This window comes from Martes martes (assembly GCF_963455335.1).
Source record: "Martes martes genome assembly, chromosome: 3".
Classification (NCBI taxonomy): domain Eukaryota; kingdom Metazoa; phylum Chordata; class Mammalia; order Carnivora; family Mustelidae; genus Martes; species Martes martes.
In genome coordinates, this window is record NC_137890.1 from 122,104,243 (window position 1) to 122,127,444 (window position 23,202).

The 23,202-nt window shown below is 38.7% G+C and overlaps 1 protein-coding gene across 2 annotated transcripts in view; it reads left to right on the top strand.

Annotated features, from left to right (window-relative positions):
- Window positions 1-23,202, top strand: part of ZNF385B (zinc finger protein 385B) — a gene marked incomplete at its 5' end in the record, with an annotated part of 302,804 nt that overhangs the window by 178,430 nt on the left and 101,172 nt on the right. Inside the window, one exon of one of the 2 annotated variants that reach the window (XM_080798479.1) lies at window positions 3,594-3,793. The exons of the other annotated variant lie outside the window; for it this stretch is intronic. Of the gene's footprint in view, window positions 1-3,593; window positions 3,794-23,202 lie in introns of those variants that run through there. 2 annotated transcript variants of the gene reach the window in all.

Genomic DNA, 23,202 nt, shown 5'->3' on the forward strand with positions numbered 1-23,202 from the left:
GGGGTGCATGTGCCCCTTCGGATCACTACATTTGTATCTTTGGGGTAAATACCCAGTAGCACAATTGCTGGGTTGTACGGTACCTGTATTTTCAACTTTTTGAGGAACCTCCATACTGTTTTCCAGAGCGGCTGCACCAGCTTGCATTCCCACCAACAGTGTAGGAGGGTTCCCCTTTCTCCGCATCCTCATCAACACCTGTTGTTTCCTGACTTGTTAATTTTAGCTGTTCTGACTGGTGTGATGTGGTATTCTCTTCCAATTGCATATTTATTTTTTTGTTTCTCCTACTGAATTACAAGCTTTTGGAGAACAGGAGCTGTGTCTTATTCAACATTGTATATGCAGGAAGTAACAGATTGTTTGGCAAATAGTAGATGCTCAGTACATATGAATGCATAAGTAGGTGGGTAGGGTGATGGGTGGTCTGAATGGCTTCCCATTCTAGCCCAGAGAGAAAAATCTATAGTTATATGTGGGTTCAGAACAATAAGTTTGAGGTTTCACTCCTGAAGTTGCCCTGATGCCATTTGTACCATTTGAGGTGCTAACCATGGAAAGAGATGAGAGGACTCAAGCTATGGATGCACGTTACTGTTTTGTTGCATACTTAAATATATGTCATTTTATTTATTTAAGTATTATCTCATATCACTTGTTGAGTGAAATAAAATAATATGTGTTCATACCCATTTCTAGTAATCAACATAGGTCTTGGTACCTATGATAAACAGGACATTTTAGCATGCTGTGATGGGAAAACACAGTTTGGCTTAAATTCCAGTTCAGTTTGTTTTTTTTTTAAGATACTATTTATGTATCTGTCAGAGAGAGAGTGTGTGAGCACAAGCAGGGGAGAACAAGTAGTGGGGAGTGGCAGAAAGAGGGAGAGAGAGAAGCAGACTCCCGGCTGAGCAGGGAGCCCGATGTGGGACTTGATTCCAGGACCCTGAGATCATGACCTGAGCCAAAGGCAGACGCTTTAGCAACTGAACCACCCAGGAGCCCAGTCCCGGTTCAGTTTTAATATTGAGCTTTGTAATCCTATGCATGAGTTTTAGTGTCATTGATCATTAATTTCTCAAATTTGTTTTGTCTTGATGATGACGTGAACTAAAGCATATAAAGCACTTGGTACGCAGTGCTCTCAACAAATCTTACTTCCTTCTGCCTCTTCTCCAAACTACCTATTAGGAGTTGCATTTGACTCTGAAACAGAGCCCTGATAATAATGGCTTAAACAGATAGTTTATTTTTTCCCACACAAAATAAGTCTGGAGGTCTGTAATCCGGGGTTTGCCTGATGCCTCCACAAAGTCATTAAGGAATGCACTGCTAAAGTATGGCCCGGATATTCCAAATGCCTGCTAGAGCACCAGTAGCCATTTCTGTGTGCCAAGCAGCAGATTTGAGGACAGAGTAAAGATGGGGATGATCTCTTTTAAGGAACCTTCCAAAATGCATTCTGATAGAGTGAGTATGCTTGTAATATGTCAGTCTTTAAGACCTAGCATCTTGAATATAAAAGATAGAAATAGAGTATTTAAGAATTCATTTTGCCATTCTATACCTAAAATTATTTTACAGCCTATAAGTCCTGTGTGTGTGTGTGTGTGTGTGTGTGTGTGTGTATGAATGAATATATTCCCAAATAAATTTACTATAGTTTAGTACAGAATTACAGAAATGGATCTTATGTAGCAAGAAGCACACCCAATGTTTTCCAACAAACAGAAACAGGAATCCTTAGAGATCAGGATTAACATCACTAGTGACAAGTCATATTGCTATCATTTATCCCTTGGTATACAGTGATGAAAAGGGCACTTCACTTTACTTAGATATTCTTAAACAAACTCCAGTTCAAGTATGAAAAAAAAAAAATGGACAACACCAAACTGAAGGACATTCACGAAATACCTCCTCAAACTTCTCAAGGCCATGATAACAAAGGAACAGCTGAGAAACGGTCACAGACTAAAAGGGATCAAGTAAGCTTGAGATGTAAATGTAATGTGGTAGTCTGGGACTGGATCCTGTACAGAGAAAGGAAATTAGTAAAACAAGGAAACAAACCAAAAACAAACTAACAAACCCCCCAAACCTGAAACCTAGTGAATCTGAATATATTCTGGATTTAGTTGATCTTACTGTGCCAATATTGGTTTCTTCATTTTCATAAATATACTCTGGTAATAAGATGTTAATTAGAGGGAACTGAGTGAGGAGTATATGGAACTCTCTTATCATCTTTGTAATTATTCTGTAAATTTGCAATTATTCCAAAACAAAGTTTATTTTAAAAATATGAATTACTGGTGCACATTGAAAGCCTGTCACGTTCATTTGTATAGGACATTACCTACAGTAGCTGCATTCGAGTAGTCTCCGTGCATGTGGGGACTTCATCTAGATTCTTTGCTTTTGTTTCCCCCAGTATCTAAAGAAGTACCTGACATAGACTAGGCACTCAGAACATGTTTATTAAGTGGTGAGTGAATGCATGGATGGTTCTTTCTGACAACAAATTTATGTGTTAACATAAGGATAACATTAGGGAAGAAAATGCATACCAGAAAAACCACTGATCTGTTTCTGAGTTATTGTGTTTTTTCAGTGTATTATTTTGTAAGTTATTTGAACATTCTGACCAGCCTTCCATGTCATAGTCCTGGAGAATCAGCATACTTTTTCTGTATAATGTTTTTCTAATGCAACATTTTTTGAGGAGTAGGCCCTAGAAAAGTTGGTAACTGTCAGGCACTTTATTAGAAAAAATAGGGGTTTGTAGCAGTGATTCTAATTCAGCGAAACTGAATACTTTTTATAATCCTATCAGATCAATAAATCGGGAATTAGAAAGCTACATAATACTGATTTTCTATAAATTAGTAATTTTCTCTCTATTAGTATTTTTTTTAAAAAGGATTTTACTTATTTGGCAGAGAGAGGTCACAAGTAGGCGGAGAGTCAGGCAGAGAGAGGGGGAAGCAGGCTCCCTGCCGAACAGAGAGCCCAATGCGGGGCTCCATCCCAGGACCCTGAGATCATGACCTGAGTCGAAGGCAGAGGCTTAACCCACTGAGCCACCCAGGTGCCCCTCTCTCTATTAGTATTAAAAAGATCTAATGGGAAAGGCATTTGATTAAAGTCCCAGCTTACCACTTTACCACCTGTGTGATTATAAAGAACTTCTTTATAAAGAACTATAAAGAAGTTCTTTAATCTCCCTAAACTGAGATAGTAATACCTCACAAGGTATATGTACGATCCTCTATTAGTGAAAATACATGATAGACTATTGTAACAAGAGCCCAAGAGCACAGTGGATTTCACACAACAGAGGCTTGTTTCCGTCTCACCTAACAATCCAGAAATGTTATAACAACTCTTTCCGAGGCCAGGCTCCTCCATTTTCTTGTTTAGCCACCTCTGGTCTGCATTCCCTTTTTTGCACGCTCAGCTTACCACCACATCCACATTCCAGGCCAGCAGAGGGAAGAAAGCTAGAGGAAACACACCTTGTCGTGTAAGGGAATGACCCGGAAGTTATCACTTCAACTCGCAGCTCATTGGCCAGAACTTAGTCATGTGGCCCCAGCTAGCTGCAAGAGAAGTTGAGAAATGCTTTCTTTATCTGGGAAGCATTTGCTAAACTAATATTCCTGGTATCCTGGCGATTGGCAAGAAAACTAGTAGAGCCTGCCCTAAGCACCTGGAATAGTGCTTCACATGGAATTAATGTTCATCTAGAATCAAATCATTTGGAAGGCGATTAGTGTGAAAGGAGCCGGTAAGTGGAAATATTTTATCAATTATGCTTTGCATTACTCAGATTTTGGGACAGATCTTCCTAGAAAGCTATGTTTTCATTTGAAAACTTGTCTGTTTCTTGTAAATTAAAACACAACTCCCAAGAAATAAGGTTTATATCATCCTAAGGAAAAGAAGCTGCAGAAGTAATATTTCAATGTCTGCTTGTTTTTATGTGTAGTGACTTCTAGCTGAGGAAACCCTGGTAGATTAATTTAGAAGTAGCTGTGCTCTGGTGAAAAAGGAAAGATACAAAGTGAACTATGTTACTTATTTTCAATGTAGAGATTCTTTCATTTGCTCAGTTGTAAATTTGTTAATCAGAATTTTCCCACTATTTTCATAGATTCAGTTTCAAGCGTTTGGCAATAATTTATACTTACAAACACGGGACCGCATCTTTGGAACTTCTCTCGTTTTTCTATTGGTTTGGTTTGATTGTTTTCCTGAGGATATTTATTATAATCTGCTAAACTTGGACAGTTTTCTTCTAGGCAAAGCAGTTTATACTGAGTCCCCTTCATGCTAAGCTTGCCTAGGACATTCTTACATTCCCTGGGTCCTAACTGCAGATTGTCAGCGGCTCATGTGATCTGTCAGACCACACTGTCATCCAGCTGGCAGCTGGACAGGGCTCAGGTGGCCCTGCTTTTTGGTGATATTGTTAACATGAGCGGTGAACACAATACTGGCTGTATTAGCTGGCTTGGGCTACCATAGCAAAATACCACAGACATAGACCAGGTCACTTAAACAACAAATACTTATTTCTCACAGTTCCAGAGACTGGGAAGTCCAATATCAATGTTCCTGACAATTCAGTTTCTGGTGAGAACTTTCTTCCTGGTTTGCAAGTAGCTGCCTTCTCTCTGTGTCCTCACATGGCAGAGAGAGAGTACTCTGGTATCTCTTCTGTCCTCTTGTAAGGGCATCAGCCCTATTGAATTAGGGCCCCACGCTTATGACCCCATTTAACTGCCACTGGAACTATCAGACCCTATCTCTAATCCATATTTACATTGGGAGTTAGGGCTTCAACATATGAATTTTGTGAGAATAAAAACATTCAGTCCTTAGCAGTGACCTCCCTTTCATTTATCATAGCACCCACAAAGGGTGAATTTTTTTTTTTCTGATTACCCTGTGCCATCCTGGACAACCTCCCTAAAATTTCTTGCAGTAGAAGATCACTCTGGGTTTCCTAAATTCTCTTTCTCTAAGGAGGTACCTGGTCTAATGTCATTGTTTAGCCCCACAAAATGCCTTGGGAATTACGAAATGTGAAGATATTACAATATAACAAAGTGATATTTATAAAGCACTCTATAGTTTTCTTGCTTACATTATCTCTTTAATCCTCATGGCAACTCCAAAGGATGATTGGGATATGTTATTGGCTCTATTTTATATATTAGAAAATTGAAGTTTGGAGAAGTTCAGTAATTTCCCTAAGGTCTCAGGGCTAATAATTGATTGACACTGAGACTCCATGCCAGATCTTACAATTTCTAATTCACAGCAGACTGTATATGAGCTGGAATTTGGCTCTGGAGTCACTAAAGTCTGGCTTCGATCCAAGTTCTGTCACTTATTAACAGTAACTGGGCAGGTTACTTAACTCACTAAAATTTCTCAATCTTCTCTATGACATGAAAAGAATAGAGTCCACCTCATAGGGTACTAATGAAAATCAAATTACGTAGTGCATAGCAATTAGTTAGCATACACCTAGTACTCAGAAAGATGTTCAGAATTTTGGTTATTATTTGAGTACACGTCAAATCCTATTCCATTGAATTTAACTGTGAAACCAAATTTATACATTTTATTGGACTGGATAAAATACTATTCAAATTACATACACTATTGGCTGACCTCAAAACACTTTACAAGTTTTTAAGTGTTATAAAATTCATAAAATGAGATACTAGCACCTTAATTGTCACCTGAATAACTGTCTCTGTATGTGTCTATTTATTCTTGCCTGCTCAAGCAGCAGATTAAAACAGTTAACAAGTAGCAGGTATTCAAACTCTACTTGAAGCACGTATTTTTTTATCTGGCTTTGGTTTGAGGTTATTTAGTGCTCGTTAATAAAGTAAACTGAATTTGGAATTGTTGTTTTTCATTTCACACCAGTAAGCCAATAAAATGTTAATAATTGTGATCAAAGGAACATTAAAGAAGCAAAGATTTAACTGCTTGAAATTTGGTATACAGAAAAGTCCAATTACGTGCAGCTGTTCTCCACATTATGCTGGTTTTAATCTTTACCAAAATACATATTCTTATATTAGTCTCATTCTAAAAGCCAAGATACATGATAATTGTCACATAGGTTATGTCAATCATAATGACTGCGAGCAACTCTCCTAATATGCCCAGATTTGTTGGGTCATCTAATGTGTATGTCAGGATAAATCAATAATACATACCTTAATTTGTTTTGCACACTAGTCCTGATTCTCATATGGAGTGGTTAATTAGAGAATTTCATACATTTCTACATTTAATATGTTTATGTTTATGTGGATATACAAGTAAGGGAATGTTCTTATTCACATAATTAGTTCTAGTTAAAGTTTCATGCAGGAGGTCAAAAAAGCTTTTCTCAGATAGGAGAAACTACACCAAACCTGGAGTTAACATACTTTGGAGCAAAGGCTATTAGCAATGTAAATGTCATTACCTCTGATTTGTGATCAGCTGAACAAATAGTGAAGGTCCAATGTGACTTTCAGGCTTCAGGAACACAGTCTAGTGACTTTGAAAGGTAAAAGCAGTGCTTCCCACCAGGTACATGTGTTAGAAAATTCTCAACTGTCTTGATTGAGAATTAATAATACTAATGACTTGAGTTGATCCTAAGTAGTTCTCAACATCTGGGCAGAGCAATTATGAATATATAGATAAGTAAGGTATATGGTATCATAAAATCATTTTCTTTCTATGCCTTATAGACAGTCTCAGTGTGACTACTCAGATGGGCAGACACCCACGCACACCCTGCAATGGTTTTGATTTGAGAAGGCAAGATAACTATACCTACCATAACAGTTGGCTTTGTTTATAATTGTCATAGTTTTACGATTTGGTTTAAGTTGTGGTATGTACTGAGAAGGGGAGTTACACTTCACCTTGCATATATAACTCATTTACTGTCTTTGTTGTGTGTTTGTTTTGTTTTCCCAATAGATTCTGGAGAGCAGGGACCATGTCTCAGTCAGGATAAACACAGGGCCTGGCTCATGATAGATCCTTAAGAGAAATACTTGAATGAATGAATAAGTGGATTTGAGCTAAAGAGTGAGTCTATAGTACTTAAATGTGCAACACATAAATACAAACATGTATGAAGAATCTATTGCTGTGTAATGAACACATGCACCAACACACATATGTACACACACACACACACACATATCCCATATTCAGAGTACTGTCACTAGTTAAGGAAAGTAATGTCTGAGGTGTCGAGCCAGCAGTAACATCACATAAATATGTAATTAAATAATTAGTAATTGCCAAAGCAGAAAAATGTAATAATTTCTTAATATGAAAAATGGACATAAGTTAGTTTATAAACATTATGAGAATTAAGTATACCAGCCCAAGAAAACTTACAGAAATTCAAGAACACTAACATTTGTTCATGGCCACGAGTTGTTTGGTGTGTGTGTATGTTTTTGTTGTTGTTTTGGGGGTTTTTTGTTTTTGGTTTCTAACAAAGGCAGTCAGTATAGGCCACGAAGCAACTATTTTATTCATCATTTCTTTACGGTGGGCATAACAAGTATTCATATTAGTAATTTACTAAAAATACTGAAATGTAATTATCTTTTGTTAAAAAGCAATTATAGTTTTTTCCTAATAAGAAGTTATACAACTTACAAGGTTTTTTTTTTTTTAAAGATTTTATTTATTTATTTGACAGACAGAAATCACAAGTAGGCAGAGAAGCAGACAGAGAGAGAGAGAGAGAGAGAGAGGAGGAAGAAGGTTCTCCGCTGAGCAGAGAGCCCGACGCAGGGCTCGATCCCAGGACCCTGGGATCATGACCTGAGCCGAAGGCAGAGGCTTTAACCCACTGAGCCACCCAGGTGCCCCACAAGGTTTTAATAAACCCTTACATTAACCTGACTTTTTTCCCTCAAGATCAGTAATTATAAAAGAGCACAGGTCTAGTTGCTACATTTTCTATTAGAAATATACTGACATATACAGGCAAGTTTTCTGGTTAAAGTAGATACCAGCTCTAGATGATTAGAGAATTATAATAAATGGTCTTAGAGATAGAAAGGATTTATATTTATGGATAATTTTGGCACTTTTTGTTAGAGAAACTTTATGTTTCACCATGAGATTTTATGTCTGATGTGTAACCAACTTTATATTATCTACTCTAGTTAAAACTAGAAGTTGCTTAAAATGGAAAAAAAGGAAATTATTCCAAGATCTCATCTGAGGAGGCAGCTTTGGCTTATTTCCCCACTAATATTGGCCTTAAAAAACAAGATCCCTCCAGTCCAGCTGGACTTAGGATAGCCTGCTTTTTGTCTCATGGAGTGTTCCGAAGGTCTCAAAGAATGTCTTAGTTTTTACTCTAGAAGCCCAATGGTATAGGACTTCTCCTCCATATCATAATTGCATATTTGCAGGTAATGATTACTCCCTACTGCCTCAATATATTTTTATATACAGTTTTCTCCTGGGTTCTTTATTCTCATATGAAGAATGCTTAACGCCATCTGTTAAGATCTTCCTCAAACTCTCTCCCCTAGCAAAAGGACCTGACTTTAACACAACACGCTTAATTATTAATACCTCATTCAGAAAGGCAAACATACTAGTGCAGCAGAGATTACCAGAACAAGACAGTCCGTTGAATTTACTCTATATTTGTTGAACTGCCTGAGTTTTTTAAATCCATCATGAATATGGAATTAGAACTGGGCTCTAAACACCTCTTACCCCTTGCCCTCTTCCCTGAATTATAACTTTGTTAATATCAGCATCTCTTTGCCACAAATTTTTTCCAATTTTATTATAGAATATATGAGTCATTGTGTTTGAATTTGGTGATGGTTAAATAAATGTTTGTCTAGAACACAAAATGAATTGTGTTCATACATGTATATAGACATTTACAACATAATGGACACAGTGGTATGGAATGCAGCTGTTATATAGGAACACGGTGAAGGAATACTTCACCCAGTCTGAGTGGGTCAGAGAGAGACTTTCTCTCAGAGATTGCGTAGAAGGAGGCAGATCAAGTGGGAGAGGAGAGAAAAGGGTCAGTAGGAGAAAATCACAAAGGTGAGAAAGAACATGGCATGTACAGGGAACTATAAACAGAAGTGTGTTGCTAATATAATGTTTGAGGCAGGGATGGTGAGAAATGAAGCTCATGGAGTAGTTAGGGGTCTCATCTTGGAGGACCATGTAAGCCATATTAGTATAAACTTGATGGTGAAGGCAAAGCTCCCAATGCTCTCATTCGTGCCGGGTTCCCAACATTGTACATTGATCTGACACACAGGCCCTGGTCCTTAGCAGATATTATTTGGGTGGATGAAATGAAATAGAATGAAAAAAAGGATTTAAGCAGAAGATGTGTGTGAATCAAATTGGATTTTTTGATAAATTGTTTTAGCAGCAGCCTGAGAGATGGATCCAAGAAGAATAAAAGTGGAGTAAAGAAGACCAATGATGATGGGAAATGATGAGGATCTGAAGTAGGGCAGCGGGATTCACAGATTCACAGGGATGAATCTGAGATGTATCAGAAGATTAAACCTGTAGGACCTGGTGTTTTTGTGGCTCTCTGGCTGTGAGAAGAAAATGAGTGGTAGGAGGCATGCGTTATGGTAGTTGCCATCATTTAATCTAAAGAACATAAGGGGAAGAGTTGTTTAGAGGAAGAATCAAGTTCAAGTGTTCCTGAAGACTTTAGAATTTAAATATCTTTCAACTTTTGTTTTAAAAATGAACCCATGGAGAAATTCTAACAGGTTTTCAATGAAAATCTTCTACAGCTTCAAATTTTCAAATATCCTGTGGGTATTATATTAGCATTAAAAATTTTTGATAACACCAAAACATTTTGCTATGATTAATTACCACATATTCTTCACACAAAAATTTTGGGTAGAGAGAGACATGTATTAATAGTTTATTCTTTCCTCCTTTTAGCTTTCCCGTTCTCCCACCCTCTTCCTCTGAGTTGAGCATTCTACAGGGAAGAGGGGCTGGAATCAGCTCCCACATGGAGCTTCACTCAGAGTGGCCTTCGAAAGCTTCTCCACTTCGCACAGGAAAGGAGCAATGCTTCGAGGCCAAGGAAAACTCCAAATAAACAGTATTTCTACTTCTGTTTCTCAATCTGGTTTTAACATTTGGTGAGGGGCTGAAAACAAATCCAACAGAACAAAGGGCCCCCCTTCATTTGAACCTGGTATTCAAATAATGTTAAATTTAATTTATATTCAGATGGTTAAAAATATTATTAAAATATGTAATTCTTGTACACTGAAGATTTATAAGAAATATGGTTAATGTTCTTTCTTTCTCACTCTTTGGCACTGCTCTCTTCCTGTTCTAAATATATCTTTTATTATCTCAGGATATTCTTTTAGAATGAGTAACTCCATTCTCACATTTCGGAGTAAAATCTTTCAGCCCAAATGAGTTTGGTTTTAGACATGATTATGGGGGATCCAGTTGGCAACTGAATACACAGAACTGAGGCTTGGGGCAGAGGCTGGGGCTCTGAGTAGTAGTCCTTAGCAGAGACAGTGCCCTGACGGGTCATCTGTGGAGAAGGTGTAGAGGACCACCAGCAGAAAACCAGTGGTGAAACCAGAACATCAACATACACATAAGAGTAAGAACAGGCTTTACAGCGACAGAGCAACTTGATCGGATAGGCCAGAGAAGGGCCTGGAGAGACCTATCTCAGGAAGCAGGGCTAAAGAGAAGTTCCAGAAGGAAGGAGGCAGAGAACAAGGGAGCAGGAAGCAAACCCACTTCTCTGGCTCCTGAACCTGCCACCTCCACGGTCTTCCCTCTCACCCAGTTCCCCTGAACTATGAGGGAAGGTGGAAGTCTACCAGATTTTCTCTACTTAGGTTAAGGTTTAATGCCGCATGAAGAGTAGAATTTTCTCTGTGTGCAAGTATGACATTAGATTAGCTTCCTTTAACATTGCTTCTATCTAGTTTGTTTATGGGCTTTGTGGCTTCTAATGGTCTTTTCCTGTAAGGAGCTACAATTAATTTGACTATAATGCGAGTGTTTCAATAGTCATTATTTTCGTGGTTACCCAGCCGATTTTACCGTTGTTTACTCGTTGTTTACTCGGGGATATTTTTTTGTTCACTGTGCTCCTTGTTCAGAATGTAACAGATAAGTACCTTGCTCAGAGCCAAAGAGAAATAGTTTAGATTCTGCTTCCATGGACTCTCTACTTTGTTGTTTGCAACAAAGTGAACTCCTAACAATTTTAAGAAGGATAAACAGAAAAGTCTGTTTTATTTTTCAGTGTTCGAAGTAAGGACAATGCTGCCTGTCTGATTCATATCGGTTCTGGTCTCTATTTTATCCACAGATGATGAGGCTCTGTTGCCCCCTGAACAGATAGTGGCTTAGACATGTTTCCCCCACTGTGAAATGCATTTTACATGCAAACCCTTAATCTTCAGAGGCATTCTCATTGTGTTAATTTTTATTTGCCCGTTTCTCCTGGGGCAGGGTGTGTTACCGATCTTAAATATCATTACAATAAAGTGATCTTAAGAGTCATTCCTTTTGGTTCATAGGGATCCAGGTCTGTATAAGGATAAAATAAGATGGATCTAATAATGCTATAGTTTTTATTAAGCACATGTCAAAATTCATTATAAACCTTCTTTCTGTGGCATTTTGGTGAGTTTGCTTTGATTTTGTTTCTTTTATTTATGAAAAAACTAAGGTATAAAGAAATAGAATTTTATCGAAAGCCACATAGGCAATAGATGTGAATAACCTTGGTAATGTTGCCGCAACAACTTGGCTTTTTCCTCTATGCTTGCTTAAAATATTGATAGAGCCCCTGAAAGCTTTCTCATCCATTTTTCTTTTTTTCCTTACATAGTATTGATTTCTGGTTTTTTTCACCTTAAAAATTCACACAGCACAATTGCTAAGAAGTTCAGAAGTAACTTTCTTAAATTTGGCTTTTCACCTAAATTTTCCATTTTTTTAAAAGACCTAACTGTACTACATATGATATGGCTAATAAATAATGCAGACGATGTTCATCAATATTGAGCAGAATGATATTACTTTTGAAAAGTTTGTTTTCAAAAAACTGAACCCATCCTTTGGGTTTTTTGCTTGTTTGTTTTTTGTTTTTGTTTTTGCTTTTTTCTAATAGCTGCTAACTTCATAAAGGATTGTTAGCATATCAGTTGATGTTTAGTCTGAAAAAATAAAAAATAAAATTGCACTTATCCTTTTATCTGAAACTAAGTACTATTTCTTAAAATTTTCTTCTGGTATAATTAATAACCCACGTGAAATTCCTGGAGATTGAGAAAAGACTACAACTCAGGTGTATGGATAAAGATTAATTTCTATCATTGATGTACTATAGAATGCATGTGTAAAGTCTGAGAAGATATGTTCAGGAAGGATGTGTATTAGCCATTCGCTAAGTAACTTTCTTCATCTTTAAAGGATCAGCGTTTTTTGGTTAACATCAAATATTTGAGAGCAAAATCTTGACATACTGACTAACTCTGAATCCTTGCTGTAATATTTGAGACACCCCCAAATCCAACATAACTGGAAATTCTGAAACATTGTCATTTATTGAATAATCCTGGTAACTTATATGATAGCAAAGTATTTTAAACAAATGATGATCTTTACAGAGGAATTATAAATGCAAGCCTCATTTAAGAATTCCCTTTCTCCTGGTTGTTGCTCATCCACCCTTCCTCCTGATGGTGGCAGGGCACAGTGGGAAGAGGAGACCCCCAAAGTCTTAACACGTAGGCCCCCACTCTCAGCCTCAATGTGTGGTATCCAAAGATGAAAATCAAAAGCTGTGACTTGCTCAGAAACCAAATTCCCCTTCAAGCTTTCACCTCCCCGTGTGTTCCTTTTCTGCGATTGATCCCTCCATCTGCCCAGGCTGGGAGCTTCACTTTAGTCCACTGGAGGTTAGCTTCATATCCCACCAGTGATCACATCCTACTGATTCTACCTCTTTCCTCAGTCTTCTCACTATAACCTGACCCGCAAGCAATTCATGCTAAAACTGTCCCTTCCCTGAGTTGCTGTAATGCCTGCTACTTGGACTTCTTTGCACCATCTGCCCTGCCCTTCCCTGCCCCCTCTCCTCCAGCAGCAACTCTGGTATATACACATAATCCATATTTCAACCATTGATGTCCTCATATAGAAGTCTCATCACGTCATGTCCCTGTTTCCAATCTGCCTTTGACTCCCCACCACATTTAGGTCAAACCTGAACACATTACCATGACTTCTAAGACCTGGGTTGGTCTTGTTCCAGTTTATCTCTCCAGGAACATTTCTCACCCCAGAAACATACTTTAGTCACTGCTGAAATTCTTTCAGTTCAGGACACGATGCTTGCTCTGGCTATAGGCTTCACCTGATGTGTAACCCCCTCTACTTAAAACAAACATGGAACCAGCTCTTCTTCATCTCCTACTTCATTCCTACCTTTTGTCCAGGTAAATCCTACTCTGGGTTTTCAGTTTAGACCTGACTTTCTCAAGGAAACCTTACTGGACACCTGGTGAAGAGTTACATTCCCTCAGCATAGCTAGTAATTCTCTGTCATCACATTTATCATGCTGTGTTTTAAGTGCATTTATTTTTAAGCAGACCTGTCACATGAGGGCAGGGACTGAGGGTTTCTTGTCCATTGTTCTATACATAGTACCTCTATGGCTTCTAATCAGCCCTCATTACATGTTAGATAATGGATTTCATAGATCATAGGTCTATAGATCATAGATCATAGATCATAGATGGGTTTGATACCAAGTCATCAGTAAAAGCGGAGTGAGGAAAATAGAAATCAAAGCAAATATGGAGCCATAGCAAAGGGATCCAAAGACCCAGAAAGCTGAGAAGGAACAGCATCAGGAGGTGGGAAAACAGTCAGGCATGTGTTGTCTTTTCCCATGATACGCGAGCCCTGAGACAAGGATAAAAATTGATGCCCATATATATCTATTATAAACTATTGTAGTTTAAAATCAAGCTATTCAGCTGCTCAGTAAAGTATATTTCATATACTTTGACAAATACATATTCATAAAAACCTGAGAAGGCTACGTATTATTTTAGAATTCCCAGACACATCCAAAGTTCTTTGCCAGAACATGGAAGCCCCAGCATGACTTCTATCCCACCTTCTTTTTTTTTTTTTTTTCCCACCCCAGCCCTGTCCTATACTACAGGCGTATGGACACCCAGTCCTGGCTGGCAAGCTCCACTTACATTCCCTAAAAACAGCCATACTGGTCCCACATGTGTATTACCTACCTCGAGGGAGAGAGATCTGGAAAAGAGACCTATGTAGGCCATGGAAGTAGTTCTAGGGCCATTTAGGAATGAACATATGAAATTCCAGAGACCCAGAATGTGGCTTAGAATGTGGGGGAGGAGAGCCTAGACTCCATGAGGACCAATCCCCTTGGCCTGCAGCCTGGGAAGAGGTCTGGTCAGAGAGAGTTGTGTCTAATGGTGATCTTGCAAGCAATCGACCTGGATATATGCTGGAGCTTCTACTCCTAGAATACTACAAATGTATAACTGTGAGGGTGTAGCATTATCTAGGACAGTCTAGTATTGTATTTTTTAAAAATCCATTCAAGTATATACCTTGAAGTTTGTAGATACATCTTTGCAAACTAACCTCTTGTTTCTACTTCAAGACCGTGTGAGTCTCTGTTCTGTTGTATTCTGGGAAGCAGCCTAAAAACACAGTCTTTCAAGGCAAAATAGGCTCTGAGTTGTGAGTTGGTGTAAGTTCTGAGTTGCCCATTTTCCGGCTGTGGAGCCCTGGGCCAAGTGCTTCATCTAATGAGTGGAGTTAATAAAATCTTCCTCTAGAGTTGTAGCAAAAGTGCATGAGGTTGAAGTCTTTAAAAGGCTCAGCTCAAGTAAATGCTCAACAGATCATAGTGCTGTCATCATCATCATAATCACTGTCATTATTTTTAGAGCTGTTATTCCTTATTGTCTGTAACTATTGCAATGACCTTGGACAAGTCATGTAACCTCTAAGAACCTCAATTTCTTCATCCATAAAATGAGGTCTTTGGAGCAGAGGATAACTTAAGATTCTGTCCAGTTAAGAGCAGGAACTTTTTGGAGTTCTTTCTTTTTCAGTTTCCATTCAACCTGAACTTGACCCCCAGACTACACTGTAAATCGTTAATGGAAGTTACTACTATGCATATAATGTCACTAAGTGTTCTAGTTTAAGCAAACCTGATATTGAAAGTCTAAATCTTTTGTAAAAACTGAAGAACTCTGGATTGAATATGCAGTTTATGAAACAGAAAGATTCGTGGGAGAGTTTTTTTGCTCACTGGTTCTTCTAGTACATTAAAAGCTAAATATGATTTACAAAAAAGATATTCACTTTGCCTACAACTTTTCAGAAACATGCACAGAGATCTTTAATCTCTGTGAATCATAGAATCCTTTGAGAATTGACTAAATCTGATTCCTCTTTCCCCAAAATGAACATGGTTGCAAATACTGCACTGAATTCTTGGATGGGAGAGTCCGTAGATCTTAATATAAGAATCCAAAACAAAACATAAAGGCAAAACAAAAATAAAGCCAGTGAAAATGGGATGCGCTGAGGATTTTGGAGGCATTTCTAAACACAGACCTCCAAACACCCGACCTTTTCAGTTTCAGAGTAAAAAAGAGAGAATTAACATTTATTGAAGCCATACTCTCTGCCAGCCACCGCACCAAGCACTTTCTGTGTGTTATGATGCTCTTCCCCTTGCAACCCTAAAAAGGGCAGGTATTTCTGATGAGAAAACTGGTTGAGAGAGTAATTCCCCCAAGTGACATCACGAGTTAATCAATAGTAGAAGCAAAATTTGAACTGGAGTCGGACTCTAATGTTACCACACCATGAGAAAATGCCCTAAATTCCTTCACATCTCTCCTCCAGCTCCCAAATATTTACCAAGGAATAATGGCAGAAATTGAGAGATGCGTCTTCCTGAATGAACTTCTTGCAAAGGAACACCCTAAGCCCGCTTTGTGCTGACAGCTGATCCTTCCCCTCACTCCTGCCCTGGGCCATCTCCCCAGAGCTGGACTGCCCTGCAGGAGGGCTGTGCTGCTCGTGGCATGGGACGGGCGGGGCAGGCAGAGAGCTGAGGGAGGAGGGATTCTCGGTGCTGGATGTGATTCAAACGTTCTGATCCCCTACGTGCCCCAGTAAGGATTTCAGCTGACATCTGTGTAAAATAGTTGTCAGCTGAGGAGCCGAGCAGTGGCCTGTCAAACTCAGAATGTCCCATTTGCCAGGTCTCACATGAGAAAAGTGAAGACAAGTCCCACTGGGAAAAGAAGACCTGCTTTCCAAAAGATTTATTACCTAAGGGTCAAGTTGCATAACATGTGTTCTGCCCAGTAGACACGACTCCTTCTTGATTCATTCATATTTCTCAGGGTGGCTAATTAATCTCCTTAAGAAGGAGGGACTAGATGGAGGGGAATAAATGAAGGACCTTATTGGAATTCTGTCTTGGTTCGGTAAGCTAATATTGAACTTCCTTCATAAACAGCCTGACCAAATACTGTGCAGAAATCACTGAGGTTTATACACTTTTAGACCTTATATATGAAGGTGAGGCCTGTATCCCCATGTTCTAACCTGTCAAAATAGAACGTTCTTGGTGAGTTGGGAATAACAATCACAAATCCATTTTTGGTTTCAAGTCATTTTAAGATAGTCTGTCTTATCACCTCAGACTTCACAGTGTGTCCTAGAAAAGCATACTGTTTTCACAGTGATATTAAAGGCACAGTGAGATTTGTATTTGATTTAGATTATCCTCATGATTTCCCACATGATATAGAGCTGCTTCATGAAGTCACATGCTGCTAAGCATTTCAGACCTTTATGTGGCATAAAGAGAAAAACAACTGCTTGAAAATGCTTAGGAGTGAAATGTGCGTATTTAGAAGTAGCTGACATTTGATATGTAATTTTTCTTATATGCTATGTATGATGCAAGACATTCTCTACCCAGTGTGAAGACGATGCCATCTTTTTCTGTCAGGAAGGCAGCATAACATAGTGGTTAAAGTATGGACTCTGGAACCAGACGATATGGCTTTGCACGCCAGCCCTGCCACTTACCTGCTTTGTGATCTTGAGCAAAATACTTAAGTTTAGTGTGCCCTGTTTTCTCATCTACAGAACGCAGGTAGTAGTGAGTTCCTCTCTTACTGTGTTAACTGGCAGGATTAGGTGAATTAATATAGGCATAAAGTGCTTAGAATATTGTCGACATGTCATAAATGTAATGCATTAGCCATTATTATATAAATGTGTGAAGATGATCAGTAAACTCTACAGTAGGTGTTAGAGGGTTTAGAGAATAAATTGGTTTATCCTTAGTTTAGGCTAAGGCTTCACCTGAGTTTATTTGTATCTCTGTATTGAGAAAGTGCTAAGTAGGACGTTTTCCATCCCTCTGTTCTCTCATATTGTCTGCATGTTACTCAGTGATCCCGTAATACCCGTGGCAAAGGATCCTCACATACCTGCAGACAGAAGTGTACACCATGTATCTGGTTGATTGAATAAATACCATGTCTCACATATCATACTCCTGCCAAATGTATGTCAGCCCTACTGTGATAATGATAGGTCTTTATTTGAAAAAATGTTCCTGACTTCATAACAGCATCATATATAATCAGTGAATACTCATGGGAAAGAAAAGAATAATAATATGAAGGAGCCCTTCAAATCCTTTGATGTGTAAGAAGTGTCTTCATATTTGAAAAGGCTGGGGAAGGAAAGTCACTCATTCCTTCAAAATCTGTACCAAGTGCCTCTCAGAATCCTAACTCTGTTCTAGAAGTGGGAAATGAGGCACCTAGAATATAGCTGTTGCTGTCATGGAGATCATATTGTAGTGACAGGAGACAGTAAACAGGTAAAAAAAAAAAAACTAGATAATTTTAGGGACAAAGAAGTAGATGGAGTAGATAAAAACAGAAGCACGTAATAGAGAAAACACGTTGTTAAAGACCTCAGCTGAGACACCTTTGAATTTAGGGATGAGAGTTCCACTCTGACGGAACAGCAAAGACAAAAGCCTTGAGATAAGAATGAATTTAACATATTCAAGAAGGAAAAGAAGCTTGGGTCTTGGAAGGGGGAGAGGTTGGCAAGTGGAGGTGATACAAAGTGTGGTTTTGGAAGTAAGCAGGGGCTTAATCATGTGATAAATGTAGGCCATGGGAAGGAATGGAATTTATTCAGGGTGCGATGGGAAGCCATTATTGTGTTATGGGAGTAACACAATGAGATTTGTTTTTAAACAGTTTGGCTGCTATGTGGAGGCCAGGTGTAGGCGAACATAAATGTTCCCAGAAAGATCCATTCAGAGCGATTAGCTGTAGTCCAGATAGACATCGGTGGCTTGGACTAAAAAGTGGCAGTGACATGGAGAGACGTAGAAAGATTTGCAATGTGTACTGGGAGTACAGACAGGACTTGCTAGTAGTCTGAGTGTAGGTGGTGAGCAAAAGGAGAAACCAAGGAATCACATATCTTAAGGTCTTACTTAAGTCCTTCCTTCCCAGTGAAATATCTCCAGTCGTTCTAACTCACTTGTCTTCCATTTTGGTGGAGCATTTGTTTTTTTGAGCTGGTAACACCTGTAAGACACAGTTCTAAGTGCTTAGGATATATTAGTAAAGAAAACAAAGATCCCTGTCCTTTTGAGGCTATATTCTCACCTCTGTACATCTCTCTCTGGGTCTATAATTCACACTCTATTTTATGTGTCTTTGTATTAGTCTCTAAGTGTTTCAGATTTACTATTTTTGCTCTCCGGATAGTCACCTTCTCAAGGACCAAGGACCCCCATTTTCAGTTTATCATAATGTCTAGCTCAATACTGGGGGGAACAAAAGTAATAGTGAAAATAAGCCTTTTTCATTGATGATTTCTTGTTTATAGGCTTGTCTGCTTTAAGTAAATTTGTGAAAATCCAAAATTGCAATTCAGATAATTGGAAAGGCAATCATTTTTCCATTAAAAAGGGATTATTTACTCACTGAAGAGTTACTTTAAAATAACAGACTCCCCTAATGAATGTAATTAAAAGTTTGTTAACGGGCCATTATGTATTTGTCAGGGGATGTGGGTAAAGGAACTGAAGCTGGAGTATCAGGGGCCACACAGTCAATTTAAAATTAATCCAAAATGAAGACAAAGGAGCTAAATATTAGAATTGTAACTAAAAAAGAAAATAATTTCTGATTTCTGGAAACTTAAACAAATCAACAACTTTATAGAAGACTTTCATTTTCTAAATTTATAATCAGCAATTATAAATTCATTCTTGAACCAGAGCACATTCATCCTGGCAAGGAAAAGTAATCATCTGAATACACAAGAAAATTGGCTTCTGGCTATAGCTCTTGGAGTATGTCTTAAAATATGAAGAAAAAAAAATTCCTGGTTTGATGTTTCATAAGGAAGTTTGAGCATTTCATAAACACTCATAGAATATCGACTCCTTTTCATGACCCCTTTTAGTAACACTGGCACTGAGATGTTAGTGTAATGTTTTAGCCATGACACCTGTCCTATGGGTTAATTACGCTTTTGAGCACCATCTCGGGAAGCCAGTGAATGTTTATGACTTTATTTATGCAGAACCTGTTTCTGAGTTCTAGAATAATTTTAAACCCAAGGTTTAAAGAAAATGCCCCATTTATAAGGGGCCTTTTAAAACTTGTTTCTGTAATTCTTATCATGTTGAAGACCCTCATAATTATCAATGGGGAAGAAAGCCTCTCACCAGGTAGCACACAGCAGCACAGTTCATGTAAGAGTGTAGATGCTGTTTCCTTTACCTCATTCATTCATTCATTCAGTACATTTGTTGAGTGCCCTCTCTGGGTGAGACACCAAGCAAAAGCAGCGAATCATGTCTGATCTCTAACCCAGAAGATCTAATAGCTTCCTAGGGGAAAAAGACACATACACAATAGAATGTCTTAAATACTGTAAAAGAGATATTAGTGAAATGTATTGCAGGTTCAAAGGAGAGCAAGATACTTTTTTGTTTTGGAAATAGAAAGGCTTCCTGGAAGAAATGGCATTTAAAATGCCACTTAAAGCTAGAATATGAGAGGTGACAGAAAGGCAAGAGCATTGAGGAAGCATAAGCAAAGCGATAGAACTAAAAAAAAAAAGTTGTATGTATAAGAACCAAGCAGTGCTTTGTGTGGTGAAAAGAATTGCCTGTGAAGCCAGAGACAGAAAGAAAACCATTTTGTCCTCATCCCTGAGAAATAGTTCAGTTGAGCATATCTTAGAAAGTTTCAGTTAGGGGCGCCTGGGTGGCTCAGTGGGTTAAAGCCTCTGCCTTCGGCTCAGGTCATGATCCCAGGGTCCTGGGATCGAGCCCCACATCGGGCTCTCTGCTCCATGGAAAGCCTGCTTTCTCCTCTCTGCCTGCCTCTCTGCCTACTTGTGATCTCTGTCTGTCAAATAAATAAATAAAATCTTTAAAAAAAAAAAAAAAGAAAGTTTCAGTTAAGTTTAAGGATGGTGATGGCTGCTGAACCAGTGTTGGAATTGTATTCTATGGCGATGGTTTTGGTGACGGTAATAATAATGCTTATCATTTGCTAAATCCTTCAGCCTTCTATGCACTTTAGTAAGAATTTCCATGTGTTAGTTCCTTCAGGTCTCCTCATGAGATTTGATTAGTTTTTATTCCTACTTGTCAGCTGAGAAAACGGGCTTAACAAGTCAATTAATTCACTTAATGTTGCCCAGCTGGTAAGTAGCAGAGTAGCGATTTGAACAGGTGCACAGCATTGGGTTTCAGAGCCTGTAACTCACTAAGGGGAGCAATGGAAGACATTTGAACAGGAAAATGATTGATTCAAGCTATCCTTCTCAGGAACTCATTTAACCACAGGGGGATTACAGTGATTAAAGAATTATGCTAGTGAACAGCTAATGAGGACCTGAATGGAGGTAACAATAACGGGTGTGAAAAAGGATAGGAGGTGAAAGGTGTCATAAAGGTAACTAACTTGATTCAGGGCAAGGAAGAGGGAAAAGTCAAATAGAGAGTCAAGTTGTAGTCTGTATAACCAAAACTCGTGGTGCCAGGCAGCTAAATAAAGACCACCAGAGGAAGTATGTCTCTTCTAGGCATTAGGGGAGCTGGGATGATCTAGTTCAATTTTGTATAAGTTCAAGTTGAGATGCCAGTGGGATAATACAGGTGAGAGGAGTCCAGGAGATGTTTAGAAATACAAAAGTTGAGCTTGGAAAAGAGGTGTTTAGACATGGGATCACATTCTATGATACAGAGATCAAGGAGAACTGATAAAGAACTTCAAAACCATAGTTTTATTAACATGGAGAAATCAGAAGCCAGATTTATTAATTGAAGGGAGAGTAAAAAAAAGTGAAAAAGGAATATAGGCTATGCTAAAAGGAATTAAAGGAAAAGACAGAGAAATTGGTAGACTAAGAAGCTGACAAAAATCAGGGAAATTTTCCTTGTTTTCCTGAAGAATGAAATGATTGAAGAACGATGGTAACTTACGGAGTAAGACCTTGGAATTGGTAGGCTGCATTAACTCAAAGGCACACAAGGTTAGCCAGGTGAGGGATGCCTAGTGCCTCTTTCATTCATTCAGTCTATTGCCACCCCTCTAGACCACCACTTAAATGCCACCCCTCTGCTAGGCCTTTAGCTCTTCCATCGTTTCCCCCATAGAAGCTTAAATGTTCCTTATCACATTCTCCTACCACTCTTGGTACATACCTGCACCATGGACCAGTGGTTCTCAACCATTAGTGTGTTTCTAATCACTTGGAGGGCTGGTTAAAACACAGATTTCTAGGTCCCACTCCTGGGGTTTATAATTCTGCAGGCCTCAGATGGAGCTTGGGAATTCGCTTTGCTAACAAGTTCTCAGGTGATGCTGATGCTTCTGGTCTAGGGACCACACTTCGTGTATTACTGAACTAAACAAAGGGCCTATGGGAGATACAAGTAAAAGCTGTGAGAGTTTGAGGATGGTCTAGTATGCCAGGCCTGGGAATGTTCTGGAAAATACTCCAGGAATCAGGCATGATTTAAAGGCAGACAAAAAAGAATAGAATAATCTGCCTAGCTGAATCCCTACTGAACACCGAGTTTTCTTAGGAGGGCTCTAGATTTTTAAATTTAGGTATAGTTTTTTTTTAAATAAGATAAAAAATAGGGGTGCCTGGGTGACTCAGTGGGTTAAAGTCTCTGCCTTCAGCTCAAGTCATGATCCCAGGGTCCTGGGATCAAGACCCGCATCGGGCTCTCTGCTCCGCGGGGAGCATGCTTCTCTTCCTCTCTCTCTGCCTGCCTTTCTGCCTACTTGTGATCTCTGTCTGTCAAATGAATAAATAAAAATCTTTAAAAACATAAAATAAAATAAGATAAAAAATAAAAGTGAAAACCACAGCAGTGACTATAAGTTTTTTGTTTTTGTTTTTGTTTTTGTTTTAGAGGGGAGGGGCAGAGAGAGAGAGACTCTTAAGCAGGTTCCACACCCAGCATGGAGTCCTATGTGGGGCTTGATCTCACGACCCTAAGACCATAACCTGAGGAGAAATCAAGAGTCTGATGCTTAACCAACTGAGCCACACAAGTTTATTTTAATCATGAACAACATGTTATATGAGCAAGAAGTGTGTAACTGCTGTTTGCGGCGGGGGGGGGGGGGGGGGGGATAAGTATGGAGGGTGCTGTGTCCCATTTAGAATGCTACTTTGTTATTATTCATGACAACTGAGATAGCGGGGCTTGGAGTTATGAACTCATTCTAAGAGCTGGTATTGTAATTACCATTTTGATTGCTGCATCTAATTATTCTCTTAGGTTTACCTGTCCCTGATAGTTACCATGCAAATCTGACATAAGCAGATAGATCTCTGAATTTGGGTGGGTACAATTTGCTCTGTATGTCACTGAAGTGTTGGCTGTGGTTGGCGAATGTTGTTAAGTTGCACAACCAAAGGTGCAAAATCCTTCCCGACATTTAAAACATCCGTCATTTCAAGTTTCTTTCATTCAGTCAAAA